This window comes from Lactuca virosa, chromosome 5, assembly GCF_052849685.1.
Source record: "Lactuca virosa cultivar CGN04683 chromosome 5, Lactuca_virosa_CGN04683_v6, whole genome shotgun sequence".
Lineage (NCBI taxonomy): Eukaryota > Viridiplantae > Streptophyta > Magnoliopsida > Asterales > Asteraceae > Lactuca > Lactuca virosa.
In genome coordinates this window covers 359,870,231-359,877,160 of record NC_136430.1, presented here as the reverse complement: position 1 = coordinate 359,877,160, position 6,930 = coordinate 359,870,231, and positions in this window count along the sequence as shown.

Genomic DNA, 6,930 nt, shown 5'->3' with positions numbered 1-6,930 from the left:
TAGAGTAGGATTACTTATTTAAAGGTCTATTTGATCTGGATTATATATAATCGGTACACACCATGTGATTATAGAAGGACCAGAAAGAATCACCTTCGTAAAAATTTAAATTTTCTCTTAGATTCTTTAGACATTCTCATTCTCGTGTAAACCCCTTAGATAAACGTAGTTACTCCAGTAATCAATAGAAGAGTCAAGGAGGATCCAACAGAGTTTCATTAGGAGAATTCCAAGAAAGAAACAGATGAGAAGTAAATAAACTATAGAAATCATTTAGTGCCCTTACCCTATTAAGGACACCAATGAGAGATTCGCATGAACTTCCGAGATTTAAAATCTTCATTACGAAGTAATGGGGATCAGTGTCAGAATTGGAAGTAAGACAGCTCGGGAATTAAATATACCTACAGAGGAGAAGGACACCCTATAGATACCATGAGGAAACAAATCATTACCACCCAGAATAGAACAGAGAACAAAAGAAAACCACGTGTGATTCATGTGAAGTGTTTGAGCGCCTTTTCATCTAAGTAATAACTAGTAAATCGATTCAACCTAGTGAGTTAGTGATTTCATTACTCACATTAGGTTTTGAGCTTATCCTCTTTTCCTGTCATGGCTAATAACAATAAATCAGATCACGAAATCTTAATTGATAGTGATTACTTCTCAAATTCATAAGTCTATTTTATGTAGACACTGTTATGAATTGTTTTCGAATATTTTCAAAAATTGGAAAACGATATCCATTAAACGAAGGTAACTTAGTTTGGATGATACTCGGTTCATAACCATTCTAGAAACTTATTTTTGTACCTTACCAGGACTGCATCATGGGGATGCAGGTCGAATCATTGAGAACAATATAACAAAACGAAAGATTTATACATAAATACAAATGGTTAGAATACATCTAGAGACAACGATAGTCGCTCACGAGCTCATTTTCTTATCATGAAACATAATCATTCCTCCGAAGGAATGTAACCAACCCACCGGCAAAACACCAATCCTTCAAATAGATGCGGCTACGTTTCAAGCTGTAGTCACAGCAGCTGTAGCAGCTGTCATGGCACACCTTAATGCTAACAATGCAAATGTTAGTAGTAATGCTATCGGTAACCCTGATCGTGGTGATGGCCAAGTACAGCAACGAGCACCTACTTGTAAGGACACTTCGAACCTTAAGCCTAATATCCTGAAACGAAAGTTCGAAAACAAGAAAGGGAGTTGTTCAACTCAAGAACCTAACAGAGGGCAACGAACTGGGGCAGTTAATACCCCCATCAGCCCTGTTATTCTAGCACCAACCACGTCGTACTTAGGAAACCTCCCACACTGCAGCAAGTGCAACTACCATCATCATGGAGTTTTCCGAGAGCGGACTTGCAATAGATGCAAGATAAAGGGGCATACCGCCCGCATCTGTAGAACTCCGGTTGAGTTCGTCACTTCAACTCCCAATGTTGGAACCATTCTCATATGTCACCTTTGTGGTGAAATAGGACATTACAAGAGGGATTGTCCAACAGAGAAGAACGACAGGGGAGCAGGAGGAGTTTGACCCCAATACATGGGAAAGCATCAAAGAACCCTGCTATATTTTGGTACGCTTCCAAACCCCGATAATTATCTATAATTATGATTACTCTCTCGTTCAAATTAAATCACAGCCTTCGTATAAAATTTGAAACCCTAACAGGTAAGCTATGATGACTTAGTGTATACATAAGGGTCATTTATAATTAAGATTTGTAGACTTAGAGTGAGTAATCTTGCCTTATTTCCTGTTCCTTGTTTGGTTGTGGATTTAGGGCAGGGTTGCTCGGTCAAAGGTCTTACCAATCTTAATTATACATGACTTGTATATACCAAGCGATTATAGAGAGACCTAGTAAGGATTGTTTCATGAAAGTTCATAATTTCAAATTATCAGAACCCTCGCATTGGTAGTACCCGCCAATTTCAAAAAGGGGTTCGTAGCGAAAATAACAGAATAAAACCAGAAGCGCTGAAAACTTAGGTACATAGGATATCATCCTAGTAATCATTCTTCCCAGAGCGACTTAATATCTATTTCGTCGAGAAAATTCCGACATCCTCATTCGACATGGTTTGGCCTGGCCCTTACCATGTGAAAATTCTTATGCTGTATAAGAGAACTTTTTTCTTAATCAGCCGTAAGATGAAATTCTTCCAATCCATAAACCCTTAGGTTGTCTCTCATTTCAAAACTTCAGAAGTACCCATGCGAAGGGTACCACGCCATTCTAGCCTACTCAGTAGACAGGAAACTTCAAACGAAAAGCACCGAAGTAGTCTTAGAAGTCAGTAACTACCGAAGTACCCCAATAGATCTCATAGGGAAATCATTGTACCGCAGGTCAAGTTCAAGAACAGAGACTAAGAACTCATTAAGTTAATCTATCGCTGCTAAGTGTATACACGAGAGTGGTATATAATTTAGACTTAACAAGATTTAGGATGTGTAATTCCGCCCTATCTCCTGTTCCTTGTTTGGTTGTGGACCTGGGGCAGAGTCACCCATCCGAACGTTTTGTGAAATCTAAATTATATACGACTTGTATACACGAGGTGATGATGGATGAGCCAAGTATGAGTCTGATCATGAACTTCGGAGCAAAAGCCTTCATCATATATTCTACCAGGAGGAATTCAACGTGAGACCACGATAGTGGGTCGAGCTACTAAATGACTACGAATTTGAAATTCGTTATCATCCCGACAAAGCCAATATAGTAGCTGACACCCTAAGTCGGAAAGAGTACTCAGGTCATAGAGCCAATCATTGACTATGATAACCCATTCAAATCTCTCCACACAAAGTAAGGAGGCTCAACAGGAAGCCTTGAAACCCGAAAATGTGGCAAGTAGAGAAGATAACTAGAACGTGTGAGTGCACGGTATTCCAATATCTGTTATCTCTGCTGAGATAATAGAATCATCTCCCAGTTCAGGTAGTCACTCAAAAATCTCTGGGAACTAGAGTAGTCATGAGCCTATGTGATCGACTATGGTAAAGAATGGGATACCCATTTACCAATTAGTCGAGTCCTTTATCACGCTAGCATTCAAGTTGCTCCATTCAAAACCTTTTGCGGTCACAAGTGCAGATCCTATCTGCACTGGACTAAATTAGGTAATACGCAACTAGCTAGAGATCTAATTTCCACACAACACCTTCGCTGATCTGGAATTCATCTGAGAAACTACCAAAAACAAAATACGAATCAGGAAGCGACATAAAACTTCCAGAGTTAATCAGAGAAGCTACGGCTTCTATAAAAGAAAACCCTTGGAATTCCAGGTTGATGGCCTTGTCATATGAAGGTCTCACTCCGGACGGACAAGATACGCTTGAGAAAGCGTGGAATACTAAATTCAAGGTACATAAGACCATTTGATATTCTTACCAGAATTGGTCTTGTACTTATAAACTTAGACTACCACAAAAACTAAATAACATTCATCCCACCTTTCACATATCAAATCTAAAGAGGTGTCTACCCATGAAACACTTGTTATTTCACTCGATGAAATCAAGTTAAATAAAATTCTACACTCTGTAAAAGAACTAATGAAAACCATGGAAAGGGGAAATCAAAAGAACCAAGCAAAGTCTTATCTCGTTAGTGAAGGTTCGCTGGATTACAAACCGGGACCTGAATTCACTTGGGGAAGGGAAGATTAGACCTAGTCCATGAGTATCACTTTAGACTTAATTTCGGGACGAAATTCCCTCTAACGGGGGGATAATGTGACACCAGTCAAATTTTGGTCAAAAATAAATTGATCAATAATCGTAATTGGGATCAACCAAGTGGTAGATATTGTAACCAGGTTTCCAAAAATATAAAGAACACTGAAATCCGAGTTATAATGAAGAAGTTATGACCAATCGAAAATCTGCGACAAAACCGGCAAAACACAATTCAGTATAAAAAGTGAATTTTCGATAAAAGGCTTTTTAGCCTTAACAATCTAAATGAAAGTTGTAGAATATGTTAAACCGAGAACGTTCATAAAAAGAACGTAAAAATCTGACTTCGTATGAGGAAGTTATGATTTTTCTAAGTTTCGGTTTAGCAGTAGACAACTAAAAATTCGAAATATAAATCGATCGATATTTAGCCGACGCAACTTAAATGAGAATCGAAGGACTCGTCAAAAGTAGTACAACGGTAAAAAGACAGACGAAAACGGACGTCGGATGAAAAAGTTATGAATTTTTAACAGATTTCCTGTCCCGGTCTGTTAAAAATAATAATATTAAAAATAAATTCCAAATCAGCCGACGAAGTCTAAACGAAAGTCGTAGAGTATAATTTTACCTACGCGTGCATATAAAGAACGCCAAAAACGGAGCTCGTATGCGAAAGTTATGATTTTCGCAAGTTTTTGGCACAAAAACCGAGAATTAGTGGATAACCGGGAAAAATCGCATGGCCTCAATCCGGACACGTCACCCTCGCATGCGAGCCTCCATGTGGCGTCTTTTGATTGGACCCCAGTCTCGCGTGTCACCTGCTGATTGGTCCGAAGTCGTCATGCTCCCTCCCCACTGGACCGAAGTTCGGTCCACTTAGAAGCCAACACGCGCCTCGCAGCGGGTCCGAGCTTCGCAACCGCCTTAGACTTCGGCCTCGTGGCCTTCGCAGTTGATGACGCGTGTCCTGCTGACTCCTCGCCCTTGCCACTTGTCTTCTGAGTCACCCTTCGGACCGCACCCTCGCACCCCTATATAAATGGGTGCGAGACTTCTCGGATTTGAGAGGTTTTTCACCAGAAATTTCACCATTTTGCACCTTTTCACCCCCTAAACTTTCTCACGACCCCCCAAGGCCCCGGTATCGTGTCTAAAACCCGAAGCAAGCCCCGGAATTCTCGAGAAGTTAACCTCTCTCCAGTCGAAACTCTGCTCCATTTAAGCCGGTTTCTCTTCAAACAAACTCCTTTCCGAGAAACGAAACGCTGCCCGAATCACCGCTTATCAAAGTGAGTTCATACCCCTATAATTTACCTTTTTAATGGTTTTTAAATGCTTTTTAGGGGGGAATACAAGTTTAACACAATAATAAATTGTGTTAATAACTGTATGTGATAATAATCACACAAAGGGTTTCCGTATGCTTTTAAGAATTACCAAATACTTCCAAAATGACTTAAAGCCATGTTAAATCTTTAAAGTCATGTAAACTCTGTTAAAATTCTTTGAAAAAGGTTTTTAAAACTATTTCAAATTATAAATGCCGAAATCATGTTTATATATGTATAAATATATAAATAAGATTTGAAGGGCTTAGGACTAATGAATTATCTTATTTCTTTTTCCTTGTTTGGATGTGGAATTAAGGTTGTGTTATTTTTCTGAAGGTCGTTTCCTTCTTAATTATATATATATATATATATATATATATATATATATATATATATATATATATATATATATATATATATATATATATATATATATATATATATATATATATATATATATATATGAGTATAAAAGGTTACTCCTTTCGGTATCATTACCTTTGTCTCATGCTGAGCAAAGGTGTTCATCCATGAGAAATCATGCTAATCAGATAGAACATATAAATTATAATAGGTATAATTTATGATTCAAAACTAAATATACAAGTATGATTCACGACTGTATACTTTCCAAGGAAATTACCAAAGAAGTAAAAATACATCATACCGGGTATGCATTAACAAAGGTACTATACAGAGTACCAGGGTTAGCAAACACGGGGTAGTAATACATCATACTGGGTTTGCATTAACAAAGGTACTATACAGAGTACCAGGGTTAGCAATCACGGGGTAATAATACATCATACCGGGTTTGCATTAACAAAGGTACAAATACAACGTATCAGGGTTAGCAATCACAGGGTAATAATACATCATACCGGGTTTGCATTAACAAAGGTACGATACAGAGTACCAGGGTTAGCAATCACGGGGTAATAATACATCGTAAATCTCGTTGAAACAATAAATTTGTGAGACTCTTCACGGTGTACTTATCTAAGTACGACCTTAAGTCCTGTCTTATTAACCAGAATCTCTTGTAGCGAGAGCGTGAATTTGTGTATAGATCTATATGGGACTGACAATCCCGCACCTTTGTTGTTCGCTACAGTTTGGCCGGTAGGCCTAGGGTGTCAAATATCATACCATTTCCGACGCGTGAAGAACGTCGCCGCAGGCATATCAGTCATATTAGTATGGTTAATAGAACTCGCATGGATAAAACAACGAGTAAATTATTAAGTAATATACTTCTCTTAAAACAGTTAGAAAAGATAATTACATCCCGACCAAATATACATTCTGTAGTTTTTACTTACAGTAAAAACTATCTATCTTGAAATCAAGTATGATAAATATACTTGTACTTCTGGTTTTGAACATTTAAAACCACGAGGCAGTATTATGGATAATATAATATTTTCCAGGATTAATACTAATGTTTTACCGTAGAACAGATATAACTAAGAATACTTTTACAAAGGAAACGGTTTATGGGATTAAACCACTTTTACAAAGGAAACGGTTTATGGGATTAAACCACTTTTACAAATGAAACGGTTTATGGGATTAAACCACTTTTACAAATGAAACGGTTTATGGAATTAAACTACTTATCAAATGGAACTTAGTCATTCAATCTCTTTAAACTAGGGTAACATAAAGGACCTTTAGTGGTTAATTCTATAATTCCTTAGTTTTTACATCAGAGTTATACATAAGTAATATCCGATTGACAGTGAAATGTGTGACTTCCGCCTTACTTCCTGTTCCTTGTTTGGTTGTGGGCTTAGGGCAGATACACCCAGTTAACTGTCCATTCGATATTGGGTTATATATAATCAGTATAGACTAAGTAATTACAGAGGG